The sequence below is a fragment of the Phalangium opilio genome, unplaced genomic scaffold (assembly GCF_054372755.1).
Source record: "Phalangium opilio isolate 3A_F unplaced genomic scaffold, DU_Popi_V2 ptg000090l_1, whole genome shotgun sequence".
NCBI lineage: Eukaryota > Metazoa > Arthropoda > Arachnida > Opiliones > Phalangiidae > Phalangium > Phalangium opilio.
Genome location: NW_028324195.1, coordinates 192,084 through 211,916, shown reverse-complemented (window position 1 = coordinate 211,916; position 19,833 = coordinate 192,084). Strand labels below are relative to the sequence as shown.

Genomic DNA, 19,833 nt, shown 5'->3' with positions numbered 1-19,833 from the left:
GTAGGACTACGAGTTGAGCATGTTTCAGTGTCATACATGGTCCGTTGGTCTAGGGGTGTGATACTCGCTTCGGGTGTGAGTGGTCCCGGGTTCAAATCCAGGACGGACTTGAGTTTTGCAGAAGTAATTTGGTGACTATTTAAATGCAACTAGTTATACTGTAGGCCTACGAGTGTAGCATGTTTCAGTGTCATACATGGTCCGTTGGTCTAGGGGTATGATACTCGCGGTATGATACTCGTTTCGAAGGTGAGTGGTCCCGGGTTCAAATTCCGGACGGACCCGAGTTTTGCGGAAGTAATTTGATGACTACTTAAATGCAACTAATTAAATTATAGGCCTACGAGTTGAGCATGTCTCGCTGTCATACATGATCCGTTGGTTTTGGGGTATGTTACTCCCATCGGGTGTGAGTAGTCCCGGGTTCAAATCCCGGACGGACCCGAGTTTTGCAGAAGTAATTTGGTGACTATTTAAATGCAACGAGTTATATTGTAGGCCTACGAGTGTAGCATGTTTCAGTGTCATACATGGTCCGTTGGTCTAGGGGTATGATACTCGCTTCGGGTGTGAGTGGTCCCGGGTTCAAATCCCGGACGGACCCGAGTTTTGCAGAAGTAATTTGGTGACAATTTAAATGCAACTAGTTATATTGTAGGCCTACGAGTGTAGCATGTTTCAGTGTCATACATGGTCCGCTGGTCTAGGGATATGATACTCGTGGTATGATACTCGCTTCGGGTGTGAGTGGTCCCGGGTTCAAATTCCGGACGGACCCGAGTTTTGCAGAAGTAATTTGGTGACTACTTCAATGCAACTAATTAAATTGTAGGCCTACGAGTTGAGCATGTCTCGCTGTCATACATGATCCGTTGGTTTTGGGGTATGTTACTTGCTTCGGGTGTGAGTGGTCCCGGGTTCAAATCCCGGACGGACCCGAGTTTTGCAGAAGTAATTTGGTGACTATTTAAATGCAACGAGTTAAATTGTAGGCCTACGAGTGTAGAATGTTTCAGTGTCATATTTCGTCCGTTGGTTTAGGGGTATGATACTCGCTTCGGGTGTGAGTAGTCCCGGGTTCAAATCCCGGACGGACCCGAGTTTTGCAGAAGTAATTTGGTGACTATTTAAATGTAACTAGTTAAATAGTAGGACTACGAGTTGAGCATGTTTCAGTGTCATACATGGTCCGTTGGTCTAGGGGTATGATACTCGCTTCGGGTGTGAGTGGTCCCGGGTTCAAATCCAGGACGGACTTGAGTTTTGCAGAAGTAATTTGGTGACTATTTAAATGCAACTAGTTATACTGTAGGCCTACGAGTGTAGCATGTTTCAGTGTCATACATGGTCCGTTGGTCTAGGGGTATGATACTCGCGGTATGATACTCGTTTCGAAGGTGAGTGGTCCCGGGTTCAAATTCCGGACGGACCCGAGTTTTGCGGAAGTAATTTGATGACTACTTAAATGCAACTAATTAAATTATAGGCCTACGAGTTGAGCATGTCTCGCTGTCATACATGATCCGTTGGTTTTGGGGTATGTTACTCCCATCGGGTGTGAGTAGTCCCGGGTTCAAATCCCGGACGGACCCGAGTTTTGCAGAAGTAATTTGGTGACTATTTAAATGCAACGAGTTATATTGTAGGCCTACGAGTGTAGCATGTTTCAGTGTCATACATGGTCCGTTGGTCTAGGGGTATGATACTCGCTTCGGGTGTGAGTGGTCCCGGGTTCAAATCCCGGACTGACCCGAGTTTTGCAGAAGTAATTTGGTGACAATTTAAATGCAACTAGTTATATTGTAGGCCTACGAGTGTAGCATGTTTCAGTGTCATACATGGTCCGCTGGTCTAGGGATATGATACTCGTGGTATGATACTCGCTTCGGGTGTGAGTGGTCCCGGGTTCAAATTCCGGACGGACCCGAGTTTTGCAGAAGTAATTTGGTGACTACTTCAATGCAACTAATTAAATTGTAGGCCTACGAGTTGAGCATGTCTCGCTGTCATACATGATCCGTTGGTTTTGGGGTATGTTACTTGCTTCGGGTGTGAGTGGTCCCGGGTTCAAATCCCGGACGGACCCGAGTTTTGCAGAAGTAATTTGGTGACTATTTAAATGCAACGAGTTAAATTGTAGGCCTACGAGTGTAGAATGTTTCAGTGTCATATTTCGTCCGTTGGTTTAGGGGTATGATACTCGCTTCGGGTGTGAGTAGTCCCGGGTTCAAATCCCGGACGGACCCGAGTTTTGCAGAAGTAATTTGGTGACTATTTAAATGTAACTAGTTAAATAGTAGGACTACGAGTTGAGCATGTTTCAGTGTCATACATGGTCCGTTGGTCTAGGGGTATGATACTCGCTTCGGGTGTGAGTGGTCCCGGGTTCAAATCCAGGACGGACTTGAGTTTTGCAGAAGTAATTTGGTGACTATTTAAATGCAACTAGTTATACTGTAGGCCTACGAGTGTAGCATGTTTCAGTGTCATACATGGTCCGTTGGTCTAGGGGTATGATACTCGCGGTATGATACTCGTTTCGAAGGTGAGTGGTCCCGGGTTCAAATTCCGGACGGACCCGAGTTTTGCGGAAGTAATTTGATGACTACTTAAATGCAACTAATTAAATTATAGGCCTACGAGTTGAGCATGTCTCGCTGTCATACATGATCCGTTGGTTTTGGGGTATGTTACTCCCATCGGGTGTGAGTAGTCCCGGGTTCAAATCCCGGACGGACCCGAGTTTTGCAGAAGTAATTTGGTGACTATTTAAATGCAACGAGTTATATTGTAGGCCTACGAGTGTAGCATGTTTCAGTGTCATACATGGTCCGTTGGTCTAGGGGTATGATACTCGCTTCGGGTGTGAGTGGTCCCGGGTTCAAATCCCGGACGGACCCGAGTTTTGCAGAAGTATTTTGGTGACAATTTAAATGCAACTAGTTATATTGTAGGCCTACGAGTGTAGCATGTTTCAGTGTCATACATGGTCCGCTGGTCTAGGGGTATGATACTCGTGGTATGATACTCGCTTCGGGTGTGAGTGGTCCCGGGTTCAAATTCCGGACGGACCCGAGTTTTGCAGAAGTAATTTGGTGACTACTTCAATGCAACTAATTAAATTGTAGGCCTACGAGTTGAGCATGTCTCGCTGTCATACATGATCCGTTGGTTTTGGGGTATGTTACTCGCTTCGGGTGTGAGTGGTCCCGGGTTCAAATCCCGGACGGACCCGAGTTTTGCAGAAGTAATTTGGTGACTATTTAAATGCAACGAGTTAAATTGTAGGCCTACGAGTGTAGAATGTTTCAGTGTCATACATGGTCCGTTGGTCTAGGGGTATGATACTCGCTTAGGGTGCGAGGGGTCCCGGGTTCAAATCCCAGACGGACACGAGTTTTTGCAGAAGTAATTTGGTGACTACTTAAATGCAACTAATGAAATTGTAGGCCTACGAGTTGAGCATGTCTCGCTGTCATACATGATCCGTTAGTTTTGGGGTATGTTACTCGCTTCGGGTGTGAGTGGTCCCGGGTTCAAATCCCGGACGGACCCAAGTTTTGCAGAAGTAATTTGGTGACTATTTAAATGTAACTAGTTAAATAGTAGGACTACGAGTTGAGCATGTTTCAGTGTCATATTTCGTCCGTTGGTTTAGGGGTATGATACTCGCTTCGGGTGTGAGTAGTCCCGGGTTCAAATCCCGGACGGACCCGAGTTTTGCAGAAGTAATTTGGTGACTATTTAAATGCAACGAGTTAAATTGTAGCCCTACGAGTGTAGCATGTTTCAGTGTCATACATGATCCGTTAGTTTTGGGGTATGATACTCGCTTCGGGTGTGAGTGGTCCCGGGTTCAAATTCAGGACGGACTTGAGTTTTGCAGAAGTAATTTGGTGACTATTTAAATGTAACTAGTTAAATAGTAGGACTACGAGTTGAGCATGTTTCAGTGTCATATTTCGTCCGTTGGTTTAGGGGTATGATACTCGCTTCGGGTGTGAGTAGTCCCGGGTTCAAATCCCGGACGGACCCGAGTTTTGCAGAAGTAATTTGGTGACTATTTAAATGCAACTAGTTATACTGTAGGCCTACGATTGTAGCATGTTTCAGTGTCATACATGGTCCGTTGGTCTAGGGGTATGATACTCGTGGTATGATACTCGCTTCGGGTGTGAGTGGTCCCGGGTTAAAATTCCGGACGGACCCGAGTTTTGCAGAAGTAATTTGGTGACTACTTAAATGCAACTAATTAAATTGTAGGCCTACGAGTTGAGCATGTTTCAGTGTCATACATGATCCGTTAGTTTTGGGGTATGATACTCGCTTCGGGTGTGAGTGGTCCCGGGTTCAAATCCCGGACGGACCCGAGTTTTGCAGAAGTAATTTGGTGACTATTTAAATGTAACTAGTTAAATAGTAGGACTACGAGTTGAGCATGTTTCAGTGTCATATTTCGTCCGTTGGTTTAGGGGTATGATACTCGCTTCGGGTGTGAGTAGTCCCGGGTTCAAATCCCGGACGGACCCGAGTTTTGCAGAAGTAATTTGGTGACTATTTAAATGCAACTAGTTATACTGTAGGCCTACGATTGTAGCATGTTTCAGTGTCATACATGGTCCGTTGGTCTAGGGGTATGATACTCGCGGTATGATACTCGCTTCGGGTGTGAGTGGTCCCGGGTTAAAATTCCGGACGGACCCGAGTTTTGCAGAAGTAATTTGGTGACTACTTAAATGCAACTAATTAAATTGTAGGCCTACGAGTTGAGCATGTCTCGCTGTCATACATGATCCGTTGGTTTTGGGGTATGTTACTCGCTTCGGGTGTGAGTGGTCCCGTGTTCAAATCCCGGACGGACCCGAGTTTTGCAGAAGCAATTTGGTGACTATTTAAATGTAACTAGTTAAATAGTAGGACTACGAGTTGAGCATGTTTCAGTGTCATATTTCGTCCGTTGGTTTAGGGGTATGATACTCGCTTCGGGTGTGAGTGGTCCCTGGTTCAAATCGCGGACGGACCCGAGTTTTGCAGAAGTAATTTGTTGACTATTTAAATGCAACGAGTTAAATTGTAGGCCTACGAGTGTAGCATGTTTCAGTGTCATACATGGTCCGTTGGCCTAGGGGTATGATACTCGCTTCGGGTGTGAGTGGTCCCGGGTTCAAATTCCGGACGGACTTGAGTTTTGCAGAAGTAATTTGGTGACTATTTAAATGTAACTAGTTAAATAGTAGGACTACGAGTTGAGCATGTTTCAGTGTCATATTTCGTCCGTTGGTTTAGGGGTATGATACTCGCTTCGGGTGTGAGTAGTCCCGGGTTCAAATCCCGGACGGACCCGAGTTTTGCAGAAGTAATTTGGTGACTATTTAAATGCAACTAGTTATACTGTAGGCCTACGATTGTAGCACTTTTCAGTGTCATACATGGTCCGTTGGTCTAGGGGTATGATACTCGTGGTATGATACTCGCTTCGGGTGTGAGTGGTCCCGGGTTAAAATTCCGGACGGACCCGAGTTTTGCAGAAGTAATTTGGTGACTACTTAAATGCAACTAATTAAATTGTAGGCCTACGAGTTGAGCATGTTTCAGTGTCATACATGATCCGTTAGTTTTGGGGTATGATACTCGCTTCGGGTGTGAGTGGTCCCGGGTTCAAATCCCGGACGGACCCGAGTTTTGCAGAAGTAATTTGGTGACTATTTAAATGTAACTAGTTAAATAGTAGGACTACGAGTTGAGCATGTTTCAGTGTCATATTTCGTCCGTTGGTTTAGGGGTATGATACTCGCTTCGGGTGTGAGTAGTCCCGGGTTCAAATCCCGGACGGACCCGAGTTTTGCAGAAGTAATTTGGTGACTATTTAAATGCAACTAGTTATACTGTAGGCCTACGATTGTAGCATGTTTCAGTGTCATACATGGTCCGTTGGTCTAGGGGTATGATACTCGCGGTATGATACTCGCTTCGGGTGTGAGTGGTCCCGGGTTAAAATTCCGGACGGACCCGAGTTTTGCAGAAGTAATTTGGTGACTACTTAAATGCAACTAATTAAATTGTAGGCCTACGAGTTGAGCATGTCTCGCTGTCATACATGATCCGTTGGTTTTGGGGTATGTTACTCGCTTCGGGTGTGAGTGGTCCCGTGTTCAAATCCCGGACGGACCCGAGTTTTGCAGAAGCAATTTGGTGACTATTTAAATGTAACTAGTTAAATAGTAGGACTACGAGTTGAGCATGTTTCAGTGTCATATTTCGTCCGTTGGTTTAGGGGTATGATACTCGCTTCGGGTGTGAGTGGTCCCTGGTTCAAATCGCGGACGGACCCGAGTTTTGCAGAAGTAATTTGTTGACTATTTAAATGCAACGAGTTAAATTGTAGGCCTACGAGTGTAGCATGTTTCAGTGTCATACATGGTCCGTTGGCCTAGGGGTATGATACTCGCTTCGGGTGTGAGTGGTCCCGGGTTCAAATTCCGGACGGACCCGAGTTTTGCAGAAGTAATTTGGTGACTATTTAAATGCAACGAGTTAAATTGTAGCCCTACGAGTTGAGCATGTCTCGCTGTCATACATGATCCGTTGGTTTTGGGGTATGTTACTCGCTTCGGGTGTGAGTGGTCCCGGGTTCAAATCCCGGACGGACCCGAGTTTTGCAGAAGTAATTTGGTGACTATTTAAATGCAACGAGTTAAATTGTAGGCCTACGAGTGTAGAATGTTTCAGTGTCATACATGGTCCGTTGGTCTAGGGGTATGATACTCGCTTAGGGTGCGAGGGGTCCCGGGTTCAAATCCCAGACGGACACGAGTTTTTGCAGAAGTAATTTGGTGACTACTTAAATGCAACTAATTAAATTGTAGGCCTACGAGTTGAGCATGTCTCGCTGTCATACATGATCCGTTAGTTTTGGGGTATGTTACTCGGTTCGGGTGTGAGTGGTCCCGGGTTCAAATCCCGGACGGACCCAAGTTTTGCAGAAGTAATTTGGTGACTATTTAAATGTAACTAGTTAAATAGTAGGACTACGAGTTGAGCATGTTTCAGTGTCATATTTCGTCCGTTGGTTTAGGGGTATGATACTCGCTTCGGGTGTGAGTAGTCCCGGGTTCAAATCCCGGACGGACCCGAGTTTTGCAGAAGTAATTTGGTGACTATTTAAATGCAACGAGTTAAATTGTAGCCCTACGAGTGTAGCATGTTTCAGTGTCATACATGATCCGTTAGTTTTGGGGTATGATACTCGCTTCGGGTGTGAGTGGTCCCGGGTTCAAATCCAGGACGGACTTGAGTTTTGCAGAAGCAATTTGGTGACTATTTAAATGTAACTAGTTAAATAGTAGGACTACGAGTTGAGCATGTTTCAGTGTCATATTTCGTCCGTTGGTTTAGGGGTATGATACTCGCTTCGGGTGTGAGTAGTCCCGGGTTCAAATCCCGGACGGACCCGAGTTTTGCAGAAGTAATTTGGTGACTATTTAAATGCAACGAGTTAAATTGTAGCCCTACGAGTGTAGCATGTTTCAGTGTCATACATGATCCGTTAGTTTTGGGGTATGATACTCGCTTCGGGTGTGAGTGGTCCCGGGTTCAAATCCAGGACGGACTTGAGTTTTGCAGAAGCATTTTGGTGACTATTTAAATGTAACTAGTTAAATAGTAGGACTACGAGTTGAGCATGTTTCAGTGTCATATTTCGTCCGTTGGTTTAGGGGTATGATACTCGCTTCGGGTGTGAGTAGTCCCGGGTTCAAATCCCGGACGGACCCGAGTTTTGCAGAAGTAATTTGGTGACTATTTAAATGCAACTAGTTATACTGTAGGCCTACGAGTGTAGCATGTTTCAGTGTCATACATGGTCCGTTGGTCTAGGGGTATGATACTCGCGGTATGATACTCGCTTCGGGTGTGAGTGGTCCCGGGTTAAAATTCCGGACGGACCCGAGTTTTGCAGAAGTAATTTGGTGACTACTTAAATGCAACTAATTAAATTGTAGGCCTACGAGTTGAGCATGTCTCGCTGTCATACATGATCCGTTGGTTTTGGGGTATGTTACTCGCTTCGGGTGTGAGTGGTCCCGTGTTCAAATCCCGGACGGACCCGAGTTTTGCAGAAGCAATTTGGTGACTATTTAAATGTAACTAGTTAAATAGTAGGACTACGAGTTGAGCATGTTTCAGTGTCATATTCCGTCCGTTGGTTTAGGGGTTTGATACTCGCTTCGGGTGTGAGTGGTCCCTGGTTCAAATCGCGGACGGACCCGAGTTTTGCAGAAGTAATTTGTTGACTATTTAAATGCAACGAGTTAAATTGTAGGCCTACGAGTGTAGCATGTTGTAGTGTCATACATGTTCCGTTGGCCTAGGGGTATGATACTCGCTTCGGGTGTGAGTGGTCCCGGGTTCAAATTCCGGACGGACCCGAGTTTTGCAGAAGTAATTTGGTGACTACTTAAATGCAACTAATTAAATTGTAGGCCTACGAGTTGAGCATGTCTCGCTGTCATACATGATCCGTTGGTTTTTGGGTATGTTACTCGCTTCGGTTGTGAGTGGTCCCGTGTTCAAATCCCGGACGGACCCGAGTTTTGCAGAAGCAATTTGGTGACTATTTAAATGTAACTAGTTAAATAGTAGGACTACGAGTTGAGCATGTTTCAGTGTCATATTTCGTCCGTTAGTTTTGGGGTATGATACTCGCTTCGGGTGTGAGTGGTCCCGGGTTCAAATCCAGGACGGACTTGAGTTTTGCAGAAGTAATTTGGTGACTATTGAAATGTAACTAGTTAAATAGTAGGACTACGAGTTGAGCATGTTTCAGTGTCATATTTCGTCCGTTGGTTTAGGGGTATGATACTTGCTTCGGGTGTGAGTAGTCCCGGGTTCAAATCCCGGACGGACCCGAGTTTTGCAGAAGTAATTTGGTGACTATTAAAATGCAACTAGTTATACTGTAGGCCTACGAGTGTAGCATGTTTCAGTGTCATACATGGTCCGTTGGTCTAGGGGTATGATACTCGCGGTATGATACTCGCTTCGGGTGTGAGTGGTCCCGGGTTCAAATTCCGGACGGACCCGAGTTTTGCAGAAGTAATTTGGTGACTACTTAAATGCAACTAATTAAATTGTAGGCCTACGAGTTGAGCATGTCTCGCTGTCATACATGATCCGTTGGTTTTTGGGTATGTTACTCGCTTCGGTTGTGAGTGGTCCCGTGTTCAAATCCCGGACGGACCCGAGTTTTGCAGAAGCAATTTGGTGACTATTTAAATGTAACTAGTTAAATAGTAGGACTACGAGTTGAGCATGTTTCAGTGTCATATTTCGTCCGTTAGTTTTGGGGTATGATACTCGCTTCGGGTGTGAGTGGTCCCGGGTTCAAATCCAGGACGGACTTGAGTTTTGCAGAAGCATTTTGGTGACTATTTAAATGTAACTAGTTAAATAGTAGGACTACGAGTTGAGCATGTTTCAGTGTCATATTTCGTCCGTTGGTTTAGGGGTATGATACTCGCTTCGGGTGTGAGTAGTCCCGGGTTCAAATCCCGGACGGACCCGAGTTTTGCAGAAGTAATTTGGTGACTATTTAAATGCAACTAGTTATACTGTAGGCCTACGAGTGTAGCATGTTTCAGTGTCATACATGGTCCGTTGGTCTAGGGGTATGATACTCGCGGTATGATACTCGCTTCGGGTGTGAGTGGTCCCGGGTTAAAATTCCGGACGGACCCGAGTTTTGCAGAAGTAATTTGGTGACTACTTAAATGCAACTAATTAAATTGTAGGCCTACGAGTTGAGCATGTCTCGCTGTCATACATGATCCGTTGGTTTTGGGGTATGTTACTCGCTTCGGGTGTGAGTGGTCCCGTGTTCAAATCCCGGACGGACCCGAGTTTTGCAGAAGCAATTTGGTGACTATTTAAATGTAACTAGTTAAATAGTAGGACTACGAGTTGAGCATGTTTCAGTGTCATATTCCGTCCGTTGGTTTAGGGGTTTGATACTCGCTTCGGGTGTGAGTGGTCCCTGGTTCAAATCGCGGACGGACCCGAGTTTTGCAGAAGTAATTTGTTGACTATTTAAATGCAACGAGTTAAATTGTAGGCCTACGAGTGTAGCATGTTGTAGTGTCATACATGGTCCGTTGGCCTAGGGGTATGATACTCGCTTCGGGTGTGAGTGGTCCCGGGTTCAAATTCCGGACGGACCCGAGTTTTGCAGAAGTAATTTGGTGACTACTTAAATGCAACTAATTAAATTGTAGGCCTACGAGTTGAGCATGTCTCGCTGTCATACATGATCCGTTGGTTTTTGGGTATGTTACTCGCTTCGGTTGTGAGTGGTCCCGTGTTCAAATCCCGGACGGACCCGAGTTTTGCAGAAGCAATTTGGTGACTATTTAAATGTAACTAGTTAAATAGTAGGACTACGAGTTGAGCATGTTTCAGTGTCATATTTCGTCCGTTAGTTTTGGGGTATGATACTCGCTTCGGGTGTGAGTGGTCCCGGGTTCAAATCCAGGACGGACTTGAGTTTTGCAGAAGTAATTTGGTGACTATTGAAATGTAACTAGTTAAATAGTAGGACTACGAGTTGAGCATGTTTCAGTGTCATATTTCGTCCGTTGGTTTAGGGGTATGATACTTGCTTCGGGTGTGAGTAGTCCCGGGTTCAAATCCCGGACGGACCCGAGTTTTGCAGAAGTAATTTGGTGACTATTAAAATGCAACTAGTTATACTGTAGGCCTACGAGTGTAGCATGTTTCAGTGTCATACATGGTCCGTTGGTCTAGGGGTATGATACTCGCGGTATGATACTCGCTTCGGGTGTGAGTGGTCCCGGGTTCAAATTCCGGACGGACCCGAGTTTTGCAGAAGTAATTTGGTGACTACTTAAATGCAACTAATTAAATTGTAGGCCTACGAGTTGAGCATGTCTCGCTGTCATACATGATCCGTTGGTTTTTGGGTATGTTACTCGCTTCGGTTGTGAGTGGTCCCGTGTTCAAATCCCGGACGGACCCGAGTTTTGCAGAAGCAATTTGGTGACTATTTAAATGTAACTAGTTAAATAGTAGGACTACGAGTTGAGCATGTTTCAGTGTCATATTTCGTCCGTTAGTTTTGGGGTATGATACTCGCTTCGGGTGTGAGTGGTCCCGGGTTCAAATCCAGGACGGACTTGAGTTTTGCAGAAGTAATTTGGTGACTATTGAAATGTAACTAGTTAAATAGTAGGACTACGAGTTGAGCATGTTTCAGTGTCATATTTCGTCCGTTGGTTTAGGGGTATGATACTTGCTTCGGGTGTGAGTAGTCCCGGGTTCAAATCCCGGACGGACCCGAGTTTTGCAGAAGTAATTTGGTGACTATTTAAATGCAACTAGTTATACTGTAGGCCTACGAGTGTAGCATGTTTCAGTGTCATACATGGTCCGTTGGTCTAGGGGTATGATACTCGCGGTATGATACTCGCTTCGGGTGTGAGTGTTCCCGGGTTCAAATTCCGGACGGACCCGAGTTTTGCAGAAGTAATTTGGTGACTACTTAAATGCAACTAATTAAATTGTAGGCCTACGAGTTGAGCATGTCTCGCTGTCATACATGATCCGTTGGTTTTTGGGTATGTTACTCGCTTCGGTTGTGAGTGGTCCCGTGTTCAAATCCCGGACGGACCCGAGTTTTGCAGAAGCAATTTGGTGACTATTTAAATGTAACTAGTTAAATAGTAGGACTACGAGTTGAGCATGTTTCAGTGTCATATTTCGTCCGTTGGTTTAGGGGTATGATACTCGCTTCGGGTGTGAGTGGTCCCTGGTTCAAATCGCGGACGGACCCGAGTTTTGCAGAAGTAATTTGGTGACTATTTAAATTCAACGAGTTAAATAGTAGGACTACGAGTTGAGCATGTTTCAGTGTCATATTTCGTCCGTTGGTTTAGGGGTATGATACTCGCTTCGGGTGTGAGTGTTCCCGGGTTCAAATCCCGGACGGACCCGAGTTTTGCAGAAGTAATTTGGTGACAATTTAAATGCAACGAGTTTAATTGTAGGCCTACGAGTGTAGAATGTTTCAGTGTCATACATGGTCCGTTGGTCTAGGGGTATGATACTCGCTTAGGGTGCGAGGGGTCCCGGGTTCAAATCCCAGACGGACACGAGTTTTTGCAGAAGTAATTTGGTGACTACTTAAATGCAACTAATTAAATTGTAGGCCTACGAGTTGAGCATGTCTCGCTGTCATACATGATCCGTTAGTTTTGGGGTATGTTACTCGCTTCGGGTGTGAGTGGTCCCGGGTTCAAATCCCGGACGGACCCAAGTTTTGCAGAAGTAATTTGGTGACTATTTAAATGTAACTAGTTAAATAGTAGGACTACGAGTTGAGCATGTTTCAGTGTCATATTTTGTCCGTTGGTTTAGGGGTATGATACTCGCTTCGGGTGTGAGTAGTCCCGGGTTCAAATCCCGGACGGACCCGAGTTTTGCAGAAGTAATTTGGTGACTATTTAAATGCAACGAGTTAAATTGTAGCCCTACGAGTGTAGCATGTTTCAGTGTCATACATGATCCGTTAGTTTTGGGGTATGATACTCGCTTCGGGTGTGAGTGGTCCCGGGTTCAAATCCAGGACGGACTTGAGTTTTGCAGAAGTAATTTGGTGACTATTTATATGTAACTAGTTAAATAGTAAGACTTAGAGTTGAGCATGTTTCAGTGTCATATTTCGTCCGTTGGTTTAGGGGTATGATACTCGCTTCGGGTGTGAATAGTCCCGGGTTCAAATCCCGGACGGACCCGAGTATTGCAGAAGTAATTTGGTGACTATTTAAATGCAACTAGTTATACTGTAGGCCTACGAGTGTAGCATGTTTCAGTGTCATACATGGTCCGTTGGTCTAGGGGTATGATACTCGCGGTATGATACTCGCTTCGGGTGTGAGTGGTCCCGTGTTCAAATCCCGGACGGACCCGAGTTTTGCAGAAGCAATTTGGTGACTATTTAAATGTAACTAGTTAAATAGTAGGACTACGAGTTGAGCATGTTTCAGTGTCATATTTCTTCCGTTGGTTTAGGGGTATGATACTCGCTTCGGGTGTGAGTGGTCCCTGGTTCAAATCGCGGACGGACCCGAGTTTTGCAGAAGTAATTTGTTGACTATTTAAATGCAACGAGTTAAATTGTAGGCCTACGAGTGTAGCATGTTTCAGTGTCATACATGGTCCGTTGGCATAGGAATATGATACCCGCTTCGGGTGTGAGTGGTCCCGGGTTCAAATCCCGGACGGACCCGAGTTTTGCAGAAGTAATTTGGTGACTATTTAAATTCAACGAGTTAAATAGTAGGACTACGAGTTGAGCATGTTTCAGTGTCATATTTCGTCCGTTGGTTTAGGGGTATGATACTCGCTTCGGGTGTGAGTGTTCCCGGGTTCAAATCCCGGACGGACCCGAGATTTGCAGAAGTAATTTGGTGACTATTTAAATGCAACTAGTTAAATTGTAGTACTACGAGCTGAGCATATTTCAGTGTCATACTTCGTCCGTTGGTCTAGGGGTATGATACTCGCTTAGGATGCGAGTGGTCCCGGTTTAAAATCCCGGACGGACCCGAGATTTGCAGAAGTATTTTGGTGACTATTTAAATGCAACTAGTTAAATTGTAGGACTACGAGTTGAGAATGTTTCAGTGTCATACATGGTCCGTTGGTCTAGGGGTATGATACTCGCTTCGGGTGTGAGTGGTCCCGGGTTCAAATCCCGGACGGACCCGAGTTTTGCAGAAGTATTTTGGTGACTATTTAAATGCAACTAGTTAAATTGTAGGACTACGAGTTGAGAATGTTTCAGTGTCATACATGATCCGTTGGTTTTGGGATATGTTACTCGCTTCGGGTGTGAGTGGTCCCGGGTTCAAATCCCGGACGGACCCGAGTTTTGCAGAAGTAATTTGGTGACTATTTAAATGTAACTAGTTAAATAGTAGGACTACGAGTTGAGCATGTTTCAGTGTCTTATTTCGTCCGTTGGTCTAGGGGTGTGATACTCGCTTAGGGTGCGAGAGGTCCCGGGTTCAAATCCCGGACGGACACGAGTTTTTGCAGAAGTAATTTGCTGACTATTTAAATTCAACTAGTTATATTGTAGGCCTACGAGTTGAGCATGTTTCAGTGTCGTATTTCGTCCGTGGGTCTAGGGGTGTGATACTCGCTTAGGGTGTGAGGGGTCCCGGGTTCAAATCCCGGACGGAAACGAGTTTTTGCAGAAATAATTTTCTGACTATTTAAATGCAACTAGTTATATTGTAGGCCTACGAGTTGAGCATGTTTCAGTGTCATACTTCGTCCGTTGGTCTAGGGGTATGATACTCGCTTCGGTTGTGAGTGGTCCCGGGTTCAAATACCGGACGGACCTTAGTTTTGCAGAAGTAACTTGGTGACTAATTTAATGTAACTATTTTAATAGTAGGACTACGAGTTGAGCATGTTTCAGTGTCATACATGGTCCGTTGGTCTAGGGGTATGATACTCGCTTCGGGTGTGAGTGGTCCCGGGTTCATATCCCGGACGGACCCGAGTTTTGTAGAAGTACTTTGGTGACTTCTTAAATGCAGCTAATTAAATTGTAGGCCTACGAGTTGAGTATGTCTCGCTGTCATACATGATCCGTTGGTTTTGGGGTATGTTACTCGCTTCGGGTGCGAGTGGTCCCGGGTTAAAATCCCGGACGGACCCGAGTTTTTGCAGAAGTAATTTAGTGACTATTTAAATGCAACTAACTACAGGGTAGGCCTATGAGTTGAGCATGTTTTATTTCATACATGGTCGGTTGGTCTAGGGGTATGATACTCGCTTTGGGTGCGAGTGGTCCCGGGTTCAAATCCCGGACGGAACCGAGTTTTGCAGAAGTAATTTGAGACTATTTAAATGCAACTAATTAAATTGTAGGCCTACGAGTTGAGCATGTCTCGCTGTCATACATGATCCGTTGGTTTTGGGGTATGCTACTCGCTTCGGGTGTGAGTGGTCCCGGGTTCAAATCCCGGACGAACCCGAGATTTGCAGAAGTAATTTGGTGACTATTTAAATGCAACTAGTTAAATTGTAGTACTAAGAGTTGAGCATATTTCAGTGTCATACTTCGTCCGTTGGTCTAGGGGTGTGATACTCGCTTAGGGTGCGAGAGGTCCCGGGTTCAAATCCCGGACGGACACGAGTTTTTGCAGAAGTAATTTGAGACTATTTAAATGCAACTAATTAAATTGTAGCCCTACGAGTTGAGCATGTCTCGCTGTCATACATGATCCGTTAGTTTTGGGGTATGCTACTCGCTTCGGGTGTGAATGGTCCCGGGTTCAAATCCCGGACGAACCCGAGATTTGCAGAAGTAATTTGGTGACTATTTAAATGCAACTAGTTAAATAGAAGGACTACGAGTTGAGCATGTTTCAGTGTCTTATTTCGTCCGTTGGTCTAGGGGTGTGATACTCGCTTAGGGTGCGAGAGGTCCCGGGTTCAAATCCCGGACGGACACGAGTTTTTGCAGAAGTAATTTGCTGACTATTTAAATGCAACTAGTTATATTGTAGGCCTACGAGTTGAGCATGTTTCAGTGTCGTATTTCGTCCGTGGGTCTAGGGGTGTGATACTCGCTTAGGGTGTGAGGGGTCCCGGGTTCAAATCCCGGACGGAAACGAGTTTTGCAGAAGTAATTTGGTGACTATTTAAATGCAACTAGTTATATTGTAGACCTACGAGTGTAGCATGTTTCAGTGTCACATATGGTCCGTTGGTCTAGGGGTATGATACTCGCTTCGGGTGTGAGTGATCCCGGGTTCAAATCCCGGACGGACCCGAGTTTTTGCAGAAGAAATTTGCTGACTATTTAAATGCAACTAGTTATATTGTAGGCCTACGAGTTGAGCATGTTTCAGTGTCATACTTCGTCCGTTGGTCTAGGGGTATGATACTCGCTTCGGTTGTGAGTGGTCCCGGGTTCAAATACCGGACGGACCTGAGTTTTGCAGAAGTAATTTGGTGACTATTTTAATGTAACTATTTTAATAGTAGGACTACGAGTTGAGCATGTTTCAGTGTCATACATGGTCCGTTGGTCTAGGGGTATGATACTCGCTTCGGGTGTGAGTGGTCCCGGGTTCATATCCCGGACGGACCCGAGTTTTGTAGAAGTACTTTGGTGACTTCTTAAATGCAGCTAATTAAATTGTAGGCCTACGAGTTGAGCATGTCTCGCTGTCATACATGATCCGTTGGTTTTGGGGTATGTTACTCGCTTCGGGTGCGAGTGGTCCCGGGTTAAAATCCCGGACGGACCCGAGTTTTTGCAGAAGTAATTTAGTGACTATTTAAATGCAACTAACTACAGGGTAGGCCTATGAGTTGAGCATGTTTTATTTCATTTATGGTCGGTTGGTCTAGGGGTATGATACTCGCTTTGGGTGCGAGTGGTCCCGGGTTCAAATCCCGGACGGAACCGAGTTTTGCAGAAGTAATTTGAGACTATTTAAATGCAACTAATTAAATTATAGGCCTACGAGTTGAGCATGTCTCGCTGTCATACATGATCCGTTGGTTTTGGGGTTTGCTACTCGCTTCGGGTGTGAGTGGTCCCGGGTTCAAATCCCGGACGAACCCGAGATTTGCAGAAGTAATTTGGTGACTATTTAAATGCAACTAGTTAAATTGTAGTACTAAGAGTTGAGCATATTTCAGTGTCATACTTCGTCCGTTGGTCTAGGGGTATGATACTCGCTTAGGGTGCGAGTGGTCCCTGGTTAAAATCCCGGACGGACCCGAGATTTGCAGAAGTAATTTAGTGACTATTTAAATGCAACTAACTACAGGGTAGGCCTATGAGCTGAGAATGTTTTATTTCATACATGGTCCGTTGGTCTAGGGGTATGATACTCGCTTTGGGTGCGAGTGGTCTCGGGTTCAAATCCCGGACGGACCCGAGTTTTGCAGAAGTAATTTGGTGACTATTTAAATGCAACGAGTTAAATTGTAGGTCTACGAGTTGAGCATGTTTCAGTGTCATATGTCGTCCGTTGGTCTAGGGGTATGATACTCGCTTAGGGTGCGAGTGGTCCCGGGTTCAAATCCCGGACGGACCCGAGTTTTGCAGAAATTATTTGGTGACTATTTAAATGTAACTAGTTAAATAGTAGGACTACGAGTTGAGTAGGGCTCGCAGTTTTTATAATATAAGCCATTTGAATAATGATGACTATCATGTCATTATACATAATACGATATGCATTAATGGATTGTAACTGAAGTAGACGATGAATTTGTTCATATACAAATATCTGTAAACAAACAAAAGAAGTATATGTTTATTGAATTTACTGTTATAAACAGTGATAATCGAAATACTTTATCAGTTTTTTTATCGTAACTTTAGACTTGATAACAACCAACAAAATATGAACAAGGCGTATCAACAAATAAATGTCGCCGTTCATTCGTATGTAGCGTTTTTTATAGATGAAAGAAAATAATTTCGTCATATACTTTATAATCCATTAAAAAAATTGCAACTTATTACACATCTTTTTAATACTCATAAGAAATTTTTCAACTAATAGAAATTAAAAATCAACAATATGATATATTTTGAAAAAATATCTGCAGACCTCATTGACAGTTTAAAATCTTCATGTTTTTAAATCCTTCGTTTTGGCTACTCGTTTATGGTTTCATAACTTAGTTGCGATCCATTTTCGTTTCATTATCCATTGCCATCATGTTGGAGATTCCGCGTACCCGCATCAGTGTTTGGCATCATTTTGATATATTATGTGAAGCATTCGGTAATAAAATAAAACGTGTTGCGAAATGAGTATATTGTTTCCGAGTAGTAAGTGTTAAATTATTTTTGTTGACCTTAACTTTGACTAAAGAAATTACTAAATAACTAAACTGATTTTGATTATTAACCCTATTTTGTTTTGTAAACTGTAGATATGTTTCATAACTCTGTACAAAAATTTAATTAAAAATGTTTTGTTTCATATTGAAATACTAACCCTTCAAATAAAAAGTTTTATCAATAGTCTTTTTGGGTTTCTTTTGCTCATAGTTCTATTTCACTTTCTCATGAGTCACGCTTATGGTTTAAAGTAATAATTTTGTTTGTTAAAATCAGTTCATTATTCCATTCGAACGTTAGTTAGACCAACCCTTTAATTTTATTTAAAGGATTAAAGTTGACTTTTAAGTTCTTTTTCAGTCTCAAATTTTAAACTAAACTTAGGTCTCCCACTCTTGGACAGCCCCTCGGCCAAAATCCCATTGCATTACGTGGGACAGCTATAAACTTGAATTAAATACAAGTGGGATTAGGGTTCCCTGTCCAAGCGTACTGGGTTTAGTGGCTTTGGTCAAAATGTTTCTTAGTTTCCCAGAATTCAATCAAATACGTGTGTCTATGTCCTAGCGTATTTGGTTTAGTTTCTTGTAGAGAGCTGCATTTCAGTTTCAAACGTAACCATTTCCATACCAATTTTGTTTACCAATTCCACCCATATTTTTCATCAACCTCCCCATCCGTTGCCGATCCGTGGTTTCCAAATACCAACCATTCCCATTCCCAATTAAGAAACGTTATTGCAGTTCCAACCATTAACGAAATGAACAATAGCAGAAAAGCATTTCCCTACCAAAGAGTTCGAAAGAATATATCCTTTGAGCGTCTTGGTTTGGCCCAAAACTACCACTGCAATACGGGTTCTTCATCGGGAATTTTTTGAAAAATAAGGGGGCTGAACTGTAGAAAAATCTGACTGGACTGAGGGACTCTTGCTCGCCCGTAGCCAAATAGCATGAGACACTTCCCAAAATATCTATTCCGAGAATTTGGCGCGAAAACTTACAATGGACCGATTGACAGATATAATAGCCGTGAAGACGGTACTGTGAGCATAGATAGCTAGTAACTAGCCTTCAACAAACTAAGTGAGATGAGTAGTAGTGGCCTTATATCGTCTAATACTGTCAAAGGCCGATATCTGCCATTACTCAGTGGCAAAACCGTTTTTATTTATTTTACAATTTTAGGATCTTCCATAGAAAATAGATTCTATCCATTTATTAACCATTTCCAACTAAAATATGTATCAATTTAACCACATTCATTCCGTATTGGTTTTTCCGTCCATTCCCGATCCGAAAAACCATCCATTCCCAGGGTTTTCGATGGTTACCGCGATAAATGGAAATTTACCGTTTCCATGCAGCTCTCTAGTTTCTTGGGTTGAAATGTTTTCTAGGTTGACAATACAGCCGAATATGAGCGTGAGTAGGGGTCTTTGTCAAACCATACTTGGTTTAGAGGCTTTGATTGAGAAGTGTTTCATGTTTATCAGAATACAGTCAGATACAAATGTACTCCGTCTAGTGTAGCGCCCGGAACCTTTTCGCACTTTAGTTTCGTTAAGTTTACAGTTCCAAAGAACTTGAAGTAGATACGCCTAATGTGACAATTTTGAAATGAAAATGGAAATGCACTCTTCATTTTTCTCGCACCAAACTTGAAAGATCCTTAGAAAGGTTTTCATTCGCGTTTTCAGTCAATACTTTCTGAACCGGAAAATAAATACCTCGTTAATGAAATTGCGGTTGGTTCTTCATGTATTATAACAGATGTATATTAGTCAAAAATGTCTTGATTAGAATCAAGACTTAAAAAAGTATCGATAAGACCGAGGTTATCACTTGACTTAAGGTTCAGATATTAATTTTTCTTTTTAATTGAAACTTAAAGGCATGCTTAAGAAAAAACAACGTTCCATTACCGTTTTACGTTGA

The 19,833-nt window shown here is 43.7% G+C and overlaps 9 non-coding genes across 9 annotated transcripts; all 9 read left to right on the top strand.

Annotated features, from left to right (window-relative positions):
* The first annotated feature begins 532 nt into the window (after window positions 1-532).
* Window positions 533-604, top strand: TRNAP-CGG (transfer RNA proline (anticodon CGG)). The gene has a single exon. It is a non-coding gene; the product is annotated as a tRNA-Pro (tRNA).
* Window positions 605-1,680: 1,076 nt separating this feature from the next.
* On the top strand, window positions 1,681-1,752 carry TRNAP-CGG (transfer RNA proline (anticodon CGG)). The gene has a single exon. It is a non-coding gene; the product is annotated as a tRNA-Pro (tRNA).
* Window positions 1,753-2,828: 1,076 nt separating this feature from the next.
* Window positions 2,829-2,900, top strand: TRNAP-CGG (transfer RNA proline (anticodon CGG)). The gene has a single exon. It is a non-coding gene; the product is annotated as a tRNA-Pro (tRNA).
* A 10,805-nt stretch (window positions 2,901-13,705) lies between these two features.
* Window positions 13,706-13,777, top strand: TRNAP-CGG (transfer RNA proline (anticodon CGG)). The gene has a single exon. It is a non-coding gene; the product is annotated as a tRNA-Pro (tRNA).
* A 730-nt stretch (window positions 13,778-14,507) lies between these two features.
* Window positions 14,508-14,579, top strand: TRNAP-CGG (transfer RNA proline (anticodon CGG)). Its single transcript has one exon. It is a non-coding gene; the product is annotated as a tRNA-Pro (tRNA).
* Window positions 14,580-15,787: 1,208 nt separating this feature from the next.
* Window positions 15,788-15,859, top strand: TRNAP-CGG (transfer RNA proline (anticodon CGG)). The gene has a single exon. It is a non-coding gene; the product is annotated as a tRNA-Pro (tRNA).
* Window positions 15,860-16,108: 249 nt separating this feature from the next.
* TRNAP-CGG (transfer RNA proline (anticodon CGG)) lies at window positions 16,109-16,180 on the top strand. The gene has a single exon. It is a non-coding gene; the product is annotated as a tRNA-Pro (tRNA).
* A 726-nt stretch (window positions 16,181-16,906) lies between these two features.
* On the top strand, window positions 16,907-16,978 carry TRNAP-UGG (transfer RNA proline (anticodon UGG)). Its single transcript has one exon. It is a non-coding gene; the product is annotated as a tRNA-Pro (tRNA).
* Window positions 16,979-17,066: 88 nt separating this feature from the next.
* Window positions 17,067-17,140, top strand: TRNAP-AGG (transfer RNA proline (anticodon AGG)). The gene has a single exon. It is a non-coding gene; the product is annotated as a tRNA-Pro (tRNA).
* The last annotated feature ends 2,693 nt before the right edge of the window (window positions 17,141-19,833 follow it).